Source organism: Papaver somniferum, chromosome 6 (genome assembly GCF_003573695.1).
Source record: "Papaver somniferum cultivar HN1 chromosome 6, ASM357369v1, whole genome shotgun sequence".
Lineage (NCBI taxonomy): Eukaryota > Viridiplantae > Streptophyta > Magnoliopsida > Ranunculales > Papaveraceae > Papaver > Papaver somniferum.
The window spans coordinates 112030695-112046266 of record NC_039363.1 but is presented as its reverse complement, the minus strand read 5'-3'; the positions used below and the strand labels follow the sequence as shown (position 1 = coordinate 112046266).

At 34.7% G+C, this 15572-nt stretch overlaps 1 long non-coding RNA gene across 1 annotated transcript; it reads left to right on the top strand.

The window, feature by feature from the left end:
* The first annotated feature begins 10006 nt into the window (after nt 1-10006).
* On the top strand, nt 10007-12157 carry LOC113288879. The gene is made up of 5 exons (XR_003330741.1): nt 10007-10347; nt 10706-10849; nt 10932-11075; nt 11151-11229; nt 11765-12157. It is a non-coding gene; the product is annotated as an uncharacterized LOC113288879 (long non-coding RNA).
* The last annotated feature ends 3415 nt before the right edge of the window (nt 12158-15572 follow it).

Genomic DNA, 15572 nt, shown 5'->3' with positions numbered 1-15572 from the left:
AGAAAGTATATTGGAGTAAGTCCTCTCAGATTTACAAAAGAATTGTTGGGTGTGGTTGTTAAACCCCCGCATTTTCAATTGGTATCATAGTAGGCAAACACATTAAATACCTAATAAGTCTGTGTTTGTAGCGATCTGATATGGACATAAGTGCTATCTTTATAAGCGTACCACCAGTCTTCGATGTCTCTAATTACTTATGGTGGAAAATTGTTATGCGTGCCTTTCTTCAAGTGCCTGATTTTCAATCATGGGTTTATGTCGCTATGATACTCCCGTTGTTGCAGTTGGAGATGCGATCGTCCCTAAGGATATTGGTGCATATGAAGCTGCTGAGATACTTGTTGTGAAGCAAAACTCCGACGGTTTGAATGTCATCATACATGCCATTACCCCGGATCTTCAACATCATGTGACGATGTGCACTAGGTCTAAAGATGCTTGGCATATCTTAGAAACCGTATTTGAAGGTAATACCAGTGAGAAGGAAGCTAGGCTTTAAAACCTTAATTCCGTTTGGGAAAACCTTCGTATGGCAGACGAAGATTCGTTTGATGAGTTTAATCACAAAGTGTCTGAAATTGTTGACGCATCCTTTGCATTGGGTAAGATTATTTCTGAAAAGGACGTTGTGATGAAAATTCTCAGATCGCTGCCATCTAGATACGATTCTAAGAAGCATGCCATTATTGAGGGAAATAACCTTGATACGTTCTCTAGAAATACGTTGGTTGGAAAGCAAAAGATCTTTGATCATGAGCATACATCCAAAAGCGAAATGGATGTTGCCTTCAAATAACAAAGAAACACTAAATTACTTGACAAAGGTAAAAGTGTTTGCGTCTCTGAAGATGATCTTTCTGAGACTGATTCATCAGATGAAGATCTTAACAAATCAGTCTCGATGATCACAAGACATTTTAGAGATCTCTTATTAAAGAGAAGTAAACGGTTTTCTAGAGACAAACCTAGGTCTCCAGTTAAACCTCATAATCACATTCCTCCTAAAAACAGGGATGCTGACGAGGCTGATGACGAGGATATGCCTCAGCGCTTTAAGTCTAAGGGTTTTGGTCATTTATCCAATGAGTGTCCAAACTATAAAAAATATACTATGAACAAAGGTCTTGCTGCAACCCTTGATGAAATGTCGGATCACTATGATTCTAATGAAGACGAAAAATGAAGTGTTGCACTTCTTTGTGAAGATATTGATTTTGATAATTGTATCAATACATACATCAATATTGATATCCTTCCCAAATATTCAACCAATCTGGAAGAAAAAATTAACCCTTTTTTTGGAAACTCTTTGTCTGGTTTTTCAGGTACCAATCTGTATCTAGACGCTTGCACGTCTCCGGGATCTGAATCATCTTATCCGTTGACATGCTCTTATTGTTCACTCAAAGGTCATGAAATTTATAAGTGTTTCAAGTACAAACACAATATGAGATATGTCAATAAACTTCAACAAAGATCAAATCGCCTGGCAGACAAGCTTAAACTTGTTCAAAAAACCGCTGAGGTATGTAAGATTGTATCGTCTTCAAAGAAGTTGGTTTCCAAAGATAGGTCAAGACCACTAGAGAAAAGAGTTCGGTCTAAACAAGTTGATAGAAAGGGGTCTATGAATTCCTCTCAAAAATGGTATGGTGGACAAATTATTGCTCACCGCAGCACAACTTGGTTATGTTGTTTTTGTGCATCTTGTCTCATGTGCCTGATTAAAAGAGACAAGATTGTGCACACCTCAGGCTTAAAGAGAAATACATGTTTTTGTTTTTCTTAGATTTTTTTTTTTGAGATTGGAATTCTTTCATGTTGGAAGGGACTTTCCTGTTGAATCAATAAAAGAGGGTTATTCTCGATAATTTTACTCTCTTTAGGGTTGTGATTGTGCGTGCGTGAACCTGTGTGGATAAAGGTTCTGTAATCCTACATTCCTTTTTCCTTGTCTGAAACTCTTTTCATCTTAAGATTGCATGTTGAGTTTAAATTATTATTTCCTTTCACAAACCCATACACGTATGGATACTCCAAGCATCATGCCTTCTTATGGAAAAGATGTTAATACGGTTGTTAAGCCATCAATCATGAAGGAAAAAGAAAAATCTTCATTGGCTCCAACTTTGAAAAGAAAAAGGAAGGAATATGAGGAAGCCAAAAGTTGTTCCTTCAAATTCTCAGAAGTTTTCTGGTGTTCTTGAAGAGCTGAAGGAAACAGGGAAGGATATTCAGCAAATAAAGGCTCTTGTTATGAGAACTCTTGAAATTCAGAAGGTCCTGGTTCGACGTCATCAGCCTAGAAGGTTTGTTGGAATTGACTCCTTTCTCCATGAGCCTTATGTTCCTATCTAGTAAATCTTCTTCTGAGAATTTTTATTCTTGTTTTTGTTTAGAAGAATAACTAGGGTTTGAAATAGCCATTATTATGATTACACATAGCTAGTTCCAAACGTTTTTTCATATTCATGTTTTTAGATTTATTAATTTAAATTCTAAGTTATTTGGAAGATCATGTTTGCAATTTTAATCTTTATGGTTTTATATATTGCAAATTGTTATGGGATATGTGTGTTTGCGTCCATGAACTATGATTGTCCCATACTTGTTCAAAAGTTATCTCTATTATATGTCGTTATGAAAGTATTGATAAAAGATAGAATGAACTTTTGACAAACAAAAGTTAAAGCCTTTTATGTCATTAGTTTGATAAAAGAAAGGATAGAACTTTTGTTCACAAGGATTAAGTTCGTTATATGTCATTATGCAAATAGTGATGAAAGATAGAACGAATCCTTGTATATTCCGCAGTATTGGCCGATCTCCGATCCACATTTTTGTGTATGTATTGTGTTGCTTCATAAGTTCTCTTATGTCAAGCATGACCAATTGAATTTACCATACTCTTGTGGTTAATTTAGTTGTGTATTCCGATTGGATTAATCGTGGGTTCTCTTGTGATTAATTTAATTGTCTATTTTGGATATAAATTCATGGTTTCATGTGATTTGGATATATCCAAAGAAATCCTTCTTTTCTTGTAAAACCAAGGTCTCCTTTGTTGTTCCATTGGGAATGACATCTTATGGGGGGGAGAGTTCTTTTGAACTTGTGCTTAATTTCCATATCTTTGTGGGGAGTGCGGCTGTGGAATATTTTAGGGGTTATCTTGCATCTTTATAAACTCCTTGATGAATGCATTTAGCTTTGTCTATATGATTTCATCTAAATTTGTTGGTATATTAATACACCTTTGGTCATGAAGTATCTCCGTGGAAATTTCATTAGGATCCCACTAATTTTCGTACCTTTGCCAATTTTATTGACAAAAGGGGGAAGAATTAGTGTGTAGTTCATACTACAAATACATATGGTTTACGGATCATTATATAAGGGGGAGTGATTTTCATGTTGGGATAAAGTATTGACTAAGGGGGAGAGATACATATCACCATAGTATTGTTGTCAAAGTTGTGATACAATTGAACTTTGATATTGTGTAATAATATTATGACAATGTATAACAATGATTGAGAGCATTTGTTTTCTCATTGTTATAGCTACGGATCCTCAACAACGATGATGCTAAAATTAAAACCTTTGGAATCATTGGAGTACTAGGAAATGACGAAGATTTTGAGTCGTGTTGAAGATGCCAAGGAGATCAAGCATGTGGATGATAAGCTTCAATTTTTATTTATTTTGTAATCCATATGTATTGATAGTTTTGTCACTAAAATTGACAAAAGGGGAGATTGTTAGAGCATTACTCGGTCGAACTCGTATGCGTTGCTATCTCAAGCATTTTTGTCAATATTAGTGATCAAAACTATAAGTCTTGATTTCTAGCCTATTTATAGATGTCTCGGACTAGGACATAGATAGTGTAGTTGAGCTTAGATCTCTCGGCGTTCATCATTTGAAGACGAAGAACTACTAAGGGGAGCTTGTGGAACTTCATCCGCAAAAGGTATGTGGAGACTTAAACTCATCTATCACTTGGAAATTCTATTTCTACTCTATATCATATATTGAGACATAAGTCGTGTTACGGTATAGTTCTCTATTATATACATTTGAGATTTCGATCTGAGTTTATCTCGCTTATATACTTCTCGAAATATGTGTTAGCTAGCTTTCGCTTTAGCCATGTTCATCTTACATTCGTGACGAAAGTCCGAATAAGATCATATGAAAATTTCCGAGTTACATCTAACATGGTTTGTGTGATACAATCATTTGGTGTTTCCTTGGAATGTTTCATTATGATAATTTCAATAACTTGAAAATCGTTTTGACGAAAAATAGTTTGTGAACAACAACTATATAACGTCCTCTAAGAAATTTTCAATGATTGAAATTAATAGTTGATGATATAACCATCTTTGGATATAAGAATATATAGTGTGTTCGCACATTAGTGTATAAATCCATAAACCGGGAGCCAAGTGTATGCATATGTGTGTATACGAAATTGGTGAAGGAGACAACATAAGTATGCGTACCAGTACGCATAATGGTAGAAGTTTTCGAACCGAAAATATCTGCTGTGTTTAGGAATTACAAACTCTGAAACTAGTCACCTTAAGTACGGGTACCCGTACGCATACTGGACGGAGTTTTCGAACCGAAAATATCTGCTGAGTTTGGAAATTACAAACTCCTAAACTAGTCACCTTAAGTATGCGTACCCATACGCATACTGGCGGAAGTTTTCAAACCGAAAATTTCTGTTGAGTTTGGAAACTTAACAAAATCAAATACGGTTGCTTAAGTACGCATACCCGTACGCATACTTAAGCTGGTTATTTTGTCAAATCGGTATGTTCATGAACTTAAAGAATGAAATCTTTGCAAACCGTGGCTATAATGTTCATGATTGATTCAAGTGAATTAAACTGATTTGGTTTCAATTGTATCTTTTATGCAATTGAACTTGAGTCATTTGAAATAGTTATGGTTAAGATGAATAACGTTAATATGAGAGTAAACATATGGCTAACCTCGGTTAACTATTTTTTGAGCCAACATGAGTGTATACGTTTGGGTATGGTTACCTAAACCTAAATGAGGGTACATTTCATTTGTGTGTAACAAGCTAAGTATGATCTAACGGTTGAAAGATATTAGCTTGGTTAAATCAGGTTTTTCATCTAACGGTGATTAATGAATGCTTTGTTACCAAGGTAAATTGGATTGCAACCCTGATTTTAAAACTATATAAAGGAGAACTCTAACAATTGGGAAACCTAATCCCCACACCTCCTGTGTGATATTAGTTGTATTGCTAGAGTCGGTTCTCCTTTAACCTTAGGTTTCTTCTCGAGACCCTATAGGTTAACGACTTGAATACTTCATTGGGATTATGAAGCCAGATCGATACTACTTCTCTTGTAGTTGTGTGATATAATCTTGTTGTTTCTATCGTATGAGTACAATTGTAAAATGAGCTTGAGATTAATATCTCCGATAGGCAAGATAAAAAAGTAGTCACAAGTCTCATCGTTTGTGATTCCACAATATCTTGTTTCGCAAGTCGATTAAAATTATTGTGAGGTGATTGATAATACTAGGTTGTTCTTCGGGAATATAAGTTTGGTTTATCAATTGGTTCATGTTCACCTTAGTTTATCAAAAGACAGAACAAAAACTCTTGGGAATTTCTGTGAGAGACAGATTTATTCAATCCTGTAGACTTTTCTGTGCGAGACAGATTTGTTTATCAAGTCTTCGACTTTGGGTTATAGCAACTCTTGGTTGTGGGTGAGATCATCTAAGGGAATCAAGTGCGTAGTATCCTGTTGGGATCAGAGACGTAAGGAGCGCAACTGTACCTTGAATCAGTGTGAGATTGATTAGGGTTCAACTACAATCCAGTCCGAAGTTAATTGGTAGTAAGCTAGCGTCTGTAGCGGCTTAATACAGTGTGGTGTTCAAACTGGACTAGGTCCCTGGGTTTTTCTGCATTTGCGGTTTTCTCGTTAACAAAATTCTGGTGTCTATGTTATTTCTTTTCCGCATTATATTTTGTTATATAATTGAAATATCACAGGTTGTGCGTTAAGATCAATCAATTAAAATATCCAACCTTTGGTTGTTGATTTACATTGATTGACACTTGAACATTGGTCTTTGGTACCATTCAAGTAACTCCTCTTATATTTAATCGGACTCGCAGATTTCTATTTGTTGATTGCAGATTGAATTAAGAGTTAGAGATATTACACTATTTCATATACTTTATTCTAGATTGAGTCTGACTGTCTAGTTGATTTTGTAGAAAGTATATTGGAGTAAGTTCTCTCAGATTTCCAAACGAATTGTTGGGTGTGGTTGTTTGACCCCCGCATTTTCAGATATGTCAATCACATTTCAAAGATTCATCTAACGGTGGATATTGTTTACTTGGTTCCAAAGCTATCTTAGCTTAAACCTAAAGCAACATATCCTTTGAAAGACTATAAAAGGGGAACCTCAAGCAACTGGTATCATTGAATCCCGAAACTATATTTGTGTGTCCAAGTTGTAAACTAGAGTCGTCCTCTTCCTTTAAAACCCTTTTATGTTTTACCGACTAAAAAGACATCATAGGGATTCGTGAAGCCGAGTCCAGCTATCTTTTATCTTGATAGTTATAGTATCTTGTTCTTGTTTGATTTTTGAGCTTTCTCTATCAAAAGATAAATAGAAATCACAAAGTTCTCTTCATCTCAAACTTTGTTGATTTCAAAATTTTAATACTTGTGAGGTGAAGAATAATCTAGGATGCTCTTCGGGAAGCATAAGTCTGTATTTTTAGGTTATCTAGACTTTGTATATTGCTATCGATTTCCAGTCTCACCTTGATCTACAATCAAAAAGTAAATCACCATATAGGCTTATCTGTGGGAGGCAGATTGGTTTAAAGTCTTCAATTGGGTTAAAGCACCTCTTAGGCTATAAAGGACATCAGCTAAGGGAATCAATTGCACGAAGTCCTGCTAGGACTCAAGAGGCGTAAGAAACGAGACTGTAACTGAATTACTGTGAGGGTTTAATTCTGTCTCAACTGCATTCTAGTTAGGAGTTAATTGGCAGTAGGCTAGTGTCTGTAGCAGATTAATACAGTTTCGTGTTCAATCTGGACTAGGTCCCGGGGTTTTTCTGCATTTGCAGTTTCCTCCTTAACAAAATTTTTGGTGTCTGTGTTATTTCTTTTTCGGCGTTCTACTGTTTATCTTTATAATTGAAATATCACAGGTTCTATGTTAATCAATCAAAGTAAATACATCCATCCTTTTTGTTGGATATGTGAGTAATTTGAACATTAGCTGAAATCTTGTTTATTAATTGTTCAAAGATATTCCTTGATTCTCAAGGTGAGATCCCAAACCAAAATGTTTGAGAATATTTTGAGATTTTTGCATGTATATGTTTTTGTTTTAACAGCAAGTAAAACATATTTCTGTACAAGAGGGATTTTGGTTATACAGTTGGATATTGGTTGGAATTTGACAAAACAGAATTTAGGTGCTTTATTGCATATCTTGATAATATTTTCGGTTATGTAAATTCCTTGGTGTCCAAACTACCTTGGTCTATAAATAGTGAAGTTTGACTCTTCTTACAAACTTATCCTGAGGTAGGCACTTCGTTTCGTTGTCTTGCTATAGCCGACTAATAGTATACTCGTAACACTATCTTGGACAGGAGAGTAACCTAGTTAGGAGAAATATCCTATGTCCGCTAGTTTAAAGACTTCTTTGGGATCAAGAAGCGTCTACTGGTACCGTTGGTGGGAAACTAGAATCTGCATTGTTATTTCAGTTTTCGATTCTTGATTTGATTGACTAACAATTGTTAACCCCTGACTGCACCTAATTTGACTATTATTGGGAGCCTTCTCTTCTGACATAAGGTCACTCAAAGTAGATCAAAAGATTAGCGATAGTTCAAATCTGGTTTTAAATCTGGCGTTGACTTGTGATAACAGGTTTGCGAACTGTCTCGTTCTGAACTTAAGGTTTGCGAACTGGTTTTCCAACGTTCATGTATTCCAGAAACTCATATATATATGGTGTGCGAGATGTTTCGCCAACCTACCTTGAGTCAAAATAACAGAAGTTCTGAATTTCATTCTTTGATACTGAAACATTCCTAAATGATAAAATCATTGTTTGGGCAATTTTTAGATAATCCACAAAAATAATTCTTGGACAATAGATTGTTTCAAACTAATATTGTTAAGGACCTTTGAACATCCAATGCTTGAATCATATTTCGAGATGTTTAACAAGACAAGCTTGACTTGAAATTTCTTTTTTGCAATAAATCTACTGGAATCATAAGATACAGTTTCATATAGATAGAATGGTGATGCATGTGAGTGAATAGAATAGTTCACTCTTCACATACCTTGTTGATGAAGTTATCCAAATGTATTCGTCGATCTTCAGTTTTCGAGGGTGGTGTCTGATACTCAACTACCAACTTTTATACCTAGTCCGAGACTTTACTTAGTACACTATAAATTAATATATAGTTTTAATCAACTAACACCGACAACAATCTTGAGATAGAAAAACTTGTGGCTTCAACCGGGCAATGCTCTAATAATCTTCCCCTTTGTCAATTATAGTGATAAAATTATTCAATACATATAGATTAAAAATGAAATAATTTTTCATCTCCAAATCCACTATGCTTGATTTCCTTGGTTCTTCAACACCATCTTGAATTCTTCTATGGTTTTGCATATGTTCGTTTAGCACCTTTATCGTTGAAGATCCGTAGCGATAACAACTTATGAGAATACTCCAAAAAGAGCTTTATTAGAATGAATAATCATTGTACTCAATGGTTGTTATACAAAAATATAGTATTTTACCTTCCTCAAACTTCAATTGCACACAACTTTGAAGAAATACTATAGTGACATGTTCTCCTCTTTAGTCAATACATACTTCTTTTGCAAAATAGGTAAAACCTATAGATCATAATCAACTCCCCTTACGTAATGCTCCAAAAAACCATATGTGGTAGTAAGATACTATTTAATAATTCTCCCCCTTTCTGTCAACAAAACTGGTAAAGGCGAAAAACATGGATCATAATGAATTAAACAAAAGAGTGTCAAGACTAGAGAATACATACCAGCTTTTATTTTAGACAATTTCACCAAGAAACTCGGCGTCTTCATCAAGAAAATATATAGGTACAAGCACCTCCTACATTTTCACATCCGCTCTCCCCATTAATATATTACAATTACCCACAAGTTCAAAATAAATCTCCCGTATTTGATTCCATTCCCGACAGAATAACATGAGCGACCTATCTCCAATCACAAAAGAAAGACTTTTTTGGACATTGACAAATTTACTTGCCAGTTACAAACAAAGTAGATTTGTATCCAATATTTATCTATCTTCTCTCCAGTTACAAATAAAGAAGTAGAAAATAGCAATCTTAATGTTAGAGCCACTAAGATACCATATTTTCGTGAGAAAAATGGTCATCGATGAAAACTATTCTCTAGGCCAATTACGAACAAAAAATACAATTCATGCGATATGACTCAACATAAGAATTATACTTCTTATCCATGTATGGGCGTAGTAATTAAAGTTCAATATTTATTTCGTAGAGGTTATGCAACCAAGGAGGAAAGCATATTCTTAGAGAACATCTTAGGGAATCCTGTATAAGTATGTTCACAAAGTATAATTGTGGAGGGATCAATATTGCAATTCTCAAAACAGTTTACTCCTCTTTTATCAAGAGTTAAGAGCTTAACCTATGAGAATATATGAGATATTTATTTTAATCACCAGAAATAGCAAAGAACAAATCTCACAAAGTAAGAAATACACTTCAAACATGCAAGATGATAGTATTTGGAATCTATAATATAACACAAAATGATTTGTTTGGTGTCCCAAACTTTTTTGGTTCAACGATGAACCGTCGAAACTGCCCATCCGCGTTTTATTTCTTCACTGAAACTTCCGTAAATAATTACAACTCAAGGGGCAAAGTAGACTTATTCACTTATCAATTTATGCAATTACCCCTCCATGTTTTTCTTTTCCTTCATTTCATTTGGTAGATTCCATCAAATCCAGGGTCAAAAACCTACCTCTAATCTCTTCCTACCAAACTGCAATCAAACAGAAGCAAAATTTCTCTCTCGATCCTCTTCTTCTCCGTCGAAATATCTCTTGATCTTGATAAATTTCCCACTCTAAATTTCGAATTTAGAATACAGGGTTTTGATTTGATTAAATCATCATCATTGCCTACCACGTTTTGCAGAGAATAAATTATGGGGTCGAATTTTTGGGTTTCATCTTCGTAGAACAGGTTTGCACATAATTGAACTTGGTCAAATTTTTGGTTTTCATCTATACGAACAGTCAAGATTTTTTCTAGGTTTTATTTTAAGCTTTCATCAATGGTGGTAGTGAAGGTGTTGTTAGGGTTTGCAGTTGTGCTTTAATTTTTTTGAATTCAATTGAGCTTGAATTATGGACTTTTAAGTTTGATTTTTAGGGTTTTAATTATGCTCAAGTTTGAATCAGTTGCTCTAGAGTTAGGGTATCATTCAATTGCATTTATTTTTTCATCTTCATCAATTCCGATACTAATTAGTAATTTTAATTTTGAATTTAGAGTTTATAATTTTGATTGAATTCAGATTATCATCTTCATTATTTTCCAGATTCGAAATTGGTGAATTGAGTTCGTCTAACACAAACTCTAAATACAAAATTGGGTGAATTCATTGACTTACTTCCAGATTGGTTCACAGACATTCTCATCTACATCATTGAGAGTTTTCATCAGGCAGAAATTTACATCAAATGTAAGTTGTAAAGATTACAAGCTGTTATAGTTACCTATTTGTGTAAATGTCTAAGAGAAAGCTATTATTGCATGTCTCGCAGGGCTATAGATAACCAGTTCGTATGTGGTTGGTGCAGATGTGATGGGTGTTGTAGCATCTCTACCAAGTCTGCACTAAATGAAGCTAGCCAACACTCACCGGTGTATGATGTGTGACTCTCCAGTACCGCAAGTGTGACTAAATTGTAGGCTCCATGCAACCCATATTGGATTGTTTATTATTAATTGGATTTTTCTGATTTTCAGTTTTGTCCTCGCAGGGCATGATACTAGCTTCAGATGTTATAAAAATGAAGGGGAAGGGTGCACTTGGCAAGAAAGCCATTAATTTGGATTCAGGTATTTAATTCTTAAACACCTCTATCCCATTACACAATTAAGTGCATTTCTTATTTTATAAAATCCCAAAGTTGCTTTTAAGTATTATAGGTCTGTCCTTATGAATAGTTCTTTTCTCTTTTTCATGAGGCTTAGTTTACAAAAGAATGCATCGAAGAGCCTGTGGTTTTACATATCGCTAAACCCATCTTTTGCCAATTTAGTTTGTAGAGTTATACTTATCACTTAAAGATTATAAAAAAGTTATTATTTTGACAAAAGAATCCACCAATAGTTTAAAATTCTCTTAGTCTTGGATTTAAGGTTCAAAGCATCTGTATTGGCTATTTGTGGTTATTAACTACGAACCAGTAGTTTGTATTGGTTTCCTTATGTGGGTTTGTTAACTATGTACCAGATGATGATTGATGAAGTTCATTTATCTGCACATTTTATTGTTTCAATAGTCCTGCTGTCATGGATAAAGATGTCGGTAATTTTTATATTTACTCTCTTACAAATTGTGTACCTTTATATGTGAATACTTCTCTTTCAGTTTATACTAGAGATGAACCGCAAAGGCATGATCCAGAGAGATACTGGAATGCCCAGGAAACCTGATTTTTTTCTAATGAAGTTCTGTGGCGCTACCGTACAACTAATCGCATCCATGAGGTTCTTGCTTCGCCAAGCCATCACCTACCTGCGTTTTTTTTTATATTTAACAGATCATATGAAGCAAAAAATTAGTATACGGTTCATGTGTGAATATTTAACAGGTTATATGTAGCAACAACTTAGTATACGGTTCATGTGTGAAATTTCATTTGAGTAGGAAATGGTGGAAGGCAAATTTAAGGCTACTTTGATTGTTGCAAGAGGCTAATAACTTTCGAATCATATCATTATTTGTAATACTTCAGTTATGAAAAATGTCATTACTTCAGTTGGTAAAATTCTTCAATACGAGATTCATACATTCCATGTCATTCTGAAGCTTAACAAGAATCTTGTCATTTTTCTTCGATTTTTGACATTTCTCTTTAGAATGTCCACAACTTCCACAGAAAGTGCAGTGTGGAGAGATAGAATTACCATGAGGTACAACTCCCTTATTGTCACATAAATATTTTCATCATCCCTAGATCCTGCAAGAATGAAGGTGTTATTATTGGTGAATGAGGTATTACTCTTTAACTCAATACCACTAGCGTTAACAAAGGACTTTTAACCAAATAACATGGATGGGATATTATCAGAACTTCCAGAGAGCCTTTATAAGTCACACTTAAGGGTATCACTCTCTTCTTCCTTTAGAGATAGGTATTCTGTGAAGTTTTCATTGAGTTTATCAAACTCTAGATTTTTCACACGAAGATATGTTTGAACTTTTTCCAAGTTTTTATTTAGAAGAAGATTTTCACGACGAACTTTTTCACTTTTACTCAAAAAATCAAGAATCTCCTTATCCGATTCGTCATCTGAGTCAGAATTAGGAACTACAGGTGTTTCCGCTGCAAGAACAGAATTTTCTGTGTAATCATCAGGAAGAAGCTCATCAGGCATATCCCAAGACATTTAAAGCACTGAAGAGGTTTTTCATCTTTAAAAGAAGATTCATCCTGATCATCTTTCTCTATAAATCTATAGATCCATTTTCCAGATCGTCGTTTTCTCTTTGTTTCTTAAGAATATTTCTGAGATGTTGTGTGATCATAAATATGGTAGTATCTAATTCTCCGTGATCTTCACAACATTCATCACCCCAAGATAAGATAACCTTTGGAGGAGGATAGCTTGGTTTGGTCATAACTTCTAGAGTGGAAGTTTTCTCCTTAATTGTGACTGATAAAAAATCTTTAACTTTCCTGCGAGGCTGCTTCTGGAAAGTGTAGTAAGATCATTTCCTTCATTGATGACATGTTTATTAGACTCGTATCGAGATGGAAAAGATCTAAGAATTTTCATCACAATATCCCTTTCAGGAATAGTCCTTCTTAATGCATGACAAGCATTCACTATTTCAGACAACTTGTGATTAAATTCCTCAAACGAATCTGAGCCAGCCATATGAAGGGTTTCCTAGTCTGAAGTTAGTTTTTAAGCCTAGCTTCTTTCTTTATGGTATTCCCTTCAAATACGGTTTCTAAGATATCCCAAGATTGCTTCGACATAATGCATGTAGACATATTATGTTGAAGATCTTGGATTATGGCATGGATAATAGCGTTCAGCCCATCAGAATTGTGTTTAGCATCACTGATTTCGGCATCACTATATGTAGATATGTTTTTTGGAATAGCAGTTGATCCTACTCCAACCATTGGAAGATTATATCCACTTAACTTCTAATAAGGATCGCATAGCTATATTCCACTATAATTAATTTGTGTCATCGAAGGTTGGTGGTATGTTAATCGAGATTGTACTTTTGTCCATAATTCAAATCGCCACAAACACAAACTTATTAGGTCTAAAGGTGTTTGTGTTAGAGAATTGATCGGTCGAACTCACAAGTGTTGTTATCTCAAGCTTGTTGTCAAATTTAGTTGATCAAAACTATATCTTGATTTCAAGTATACATTTAGTCAAGTTCGGATTATGATAGAAGTGTGTAGTTGAGTATCAGACATCACTGTGTTCTACCGTTTGAAGGCGAAGATCAACCGAAGCTTTTGGAGAACTTAATCAACAAAACGTAAGTGAAGACTGGATCACTTATTTCTCAAGTTTTCACCTTTCTATCTATGAGACATTATCACATGACTAAATTAGACATTATATGCATAACAGAAATTTAGAGTCAAGTTTATCTTGATAATCATTCTCGAAATATGCTAAGTTTAAGAACATTTGTTCATACTTGATAAATTTGGTTAACAACAATTATTTGTTTATGACCTAATTATAATTCAAGATTTAATCATTTGAAAATGTCCTGGAACAGTGATATCTGTCATTGATGTTATTCGGGAATGTTTCAAATCGATTATTAGAGAGATACATAGCTACTATAAATCTGGATACATGACAGTATGCATACTAGTTCACATACTAGGAGAACTGTTATAAGTACGGATCCGCGGTACATGTACCCAGTACACATACCTTCGTAGCTATATTTCGGCAGCTACTTTTTGGTACGCATACCCGGTATCCATACCATAAAAAGTTTGGTGACTCGGGAACCAGGAAGGTACGCATACATAGTATGCAAATTGAAAAAGATATGTGGTTTCTAAACCGAAAAGGTACACATACCCAGTATGCAAACCATAAAAAGGTCTGTGGATTCATGAACCCATTTTTGTCTTAAGGGTATACATACCCCGTATACGTATGACAAAAATACTCATGAACAAGTACAGTACACGTACCAGGTACACATACTTACCATGTCGAATGTTTTCAGATGCATCAGAATTATTTCTATGAGATAATCGGTATTTGAACAACTCTCTAAAAACACTATCTAGACATGTTTGATCACATTTGTGACTCAAGGTTAAAGTCTTAAAGTGTTATATGAAAATGGTTAAGCTTTCGTTCAATTGGCTAGTTTCGGCTAACCTTTCATGAACAAGTCAATGTACACGGTTCAGTTATGGTTAATCCTAACCAGAGTGTATATTCTATTATGTTAATGTCAATTCAAGTTTTTCCTCTAAGGTGATTATTGATTGCTTGATTCCAAAGATACCTTATCTTAAATCTAAAGCAACCTTGATCTTGAAAGTCTATATAAGGAAAACCTCAAGCAACTGGGATCTTTGAATCCCTGACACTATTCTTGTGTGTCCTAGTTATAAACTAGAGTTTTCCTTTCCGTTAAACCGTTTTAGGTTTAGCGACTAAAAATACTTCACCTATTGATTCTTGAAGCCCGGTACAACTATCTTCATCTTGATAGTTCATGTTTCCTGGTCTTTTTTTTATTGTTGAGCCTTTAGCTCCAACAAACAAGATAGATAGAAATCAAAAGGTTTCTTCATATCATACTTTGTGATTTCACAAGTATCTACTTGTGAGTTGAATAATAATCTAGGATGCTCTTCTGGAGTCATAAGACCGGATTTTGAGGTTTGCTAGAATTTGTCTATTGTGATCGGTTTCCTACCTCACCTTGATCTTTAATCAGAACTCACATATAGGCTTATCTGTGGGAGACAGATTTTTTTAAATTCTCCAATTGAGTTGAAGCAACTCTTAGGATGTAAAGGACGTCAGTTAAGGGAATCAATTGCGCGGAGTCTTGCGGGATTCAAGAAGCGTAAGGAACGCGACTGTAACTGAATTGTTGTGAAGGTAGATTTGGTCTCAACTACATTCCAGACCGTAGTTAATTAGTAATAGGCTAGTGTGCC